Below are 1,851 nucleotides of genomic sequence, written 5' to 3'. Positions count from 1 at the left end.
TACCCCCCCCCCACCACGCCCCCCCCCCCCCCCCCCACACTAAACCTCCTTTCTCAGGAATTATGTCTTTCAAAAATGCCCAGGTATGCCCATCACATAAGGCCAGTAGTATCACAACAATTTCCAAATGTGATTGCAGCTTTAAGAGTAGGGTAAGGCATTTGCTCTGTCCCTATCTCCCAATTGTGTTCCTGAGTTGTCACACTGTCACATGTTCATCAATGAAGATGAAGTGGCCATATTGCAAAGGCATGATGTACTGTTGTCACCAGAAGGAAACCTTGTGGAGACTCTGGAGTACATGTACATAGACAGGAAATGGATGCAGGAGATCAACAGTGCTGATATGTAACAAAGGATGAAAGGATGAAGAAACAATATATTACTAGAAAAAATGGCAATTATTTATAACACACGACACTGTAGAAAACGAAATGTTATTTACTTAGGGTCTACATCTACTTTAGAGCTCATTCACTCCAGATCCTTTAGCATCCGTTTTTCATCGGATGCCAACACAAGGACATTTGAAAAAGAATGGGCTTGAGTATAATGCCCTCTTATATCCATATTTAGGGTGTAACGTGGAACATTGTGACATCGCCAACCCCTCATCCCCTTCATTCTCCCACCTACCTAAATTACATGGTTCTTCTCCTCATAGGGTTGTGTTTATTTTTGAATTAGGTGTGGCTGTATGGGGCTTCGCCCACAAAACTGCATCATCTCAACTGTAGTTCTGAACTGAATACAATTAGTGTGACTTTACCACACTCTTAGTCCATTGATACTTCCTCACATCCATGTTGCTGAATGTCCATAACTTGATACAGACAGGGACAGGAGAAACAGTCTGTAGGAGCCAGAGCATAGCACCTGTGATCTCCTGATCTACTGGTCATGATTGCAATGCTTTACTAGCTCCAGAGCAAAAAATCATAAATGCAACTATTTATTTTCATAAATATGTGTGCATTTTTATTATTTAAAAAAAAAATAGAAGGAATTAGCCCTTGAGGGCCGGTTCACACCACTTACAGTGCGTTCCAGCGCAGTTAGCTGCTGGAATGCACTGGATCGCATTCTGGCCAGTTCCCTGCATTCTGGAGCGGAAGAGGGCTAGGCGGTGCATTCAAGTCTTCAAGTCAGTGGCACCACAGCCACGCCCCCCTCCCCCCACCTGCAGTGCAATCATACGCACCAGAACACGTGGCACTGCAATGCCTGCATTTTGGTCCAATGCAATCGCAAAAAATTGTACAACCACTATTTTTTGCGATCGCACTGGACCGAAATGCAGGCACCCTAGAATGCAGGGAGATGGCCAGCATGTGATCCAGTGTGTTCCAGCAGCTAACCACATTGGAACGCACTGTAAGTGATGTGAACCAGCCCTCAAAGGCTAAGTGGAGTGAAAAGGCCCTAAGTGAGAGAAAATCTCCACAAAGTCATGAAAAATTCCTCTCTTAGACAGTTGTTACGGGAGCAGGGGTCCCAAATGGAAGATTTCCCCTCATTTCCTGTTTTGGTGACAACTCAAATTTTGTATTTGCCATCACTTTCTGTCTCACTGACAATAGTCACTAGGATAAATGCGTGAATCCCAGAAGGTACACAGACAGCAAGAAACACTTGCCAGGGGTTCTAATTCTTCCCTACTTTATCCAGATAAAAAAAAAGTTTTTACTATACATAGAGGTGAATTTATCAAAAGTGGAGCAGACAGAATCTGGAGCAGCTGTGCAACCAATCAGCATCCACAGCATCCAAACTGAAGAGAGAAGCTGATTGGTTTCCATAGGCAACTGCTCCAGATTTTGTCTGCTCTAGTTGTCATAAATACCCCCCCCC

At 44.0% G+C, this 1,851-nt stretch overlaps 1 protein-coding gene across 7 annotated transcripts in view; it reads right to left on the bottom strand.

Moving 5' to 3' along the window:
- Positions 1 to 1,851, bottom strand: part of ZNF385B (zinc finger protein 385B) — a 292,718-nt gene that overhangs the window by 14,553 nt on the left and 276,314 nt on the right. The gene's annotated exons all lie outside the window — the stretch shown is intronic.

Source organism: Nanorana parkeri, unplaced genomic scaffold, assembly GCF_000935625.1.
Source record: "Nanorana parkeri isolate BGI_ZX_2015 unplaced genomic scaffold, ASM93562v1 scaffold496, whole genome shotgun sequence".
Classification (NCBI taxonomy): domain Eukaryota; kingdom Metazoa; phylum Chordata; class Amphibia; order Anura; family Dicroglossidae; genus Nanorana; species Nanorana parkeri.
Note: the sequence above shows the minus strand (reverse complement) of the source record. Positions and strands in the feature narration are given on the sequence as shown.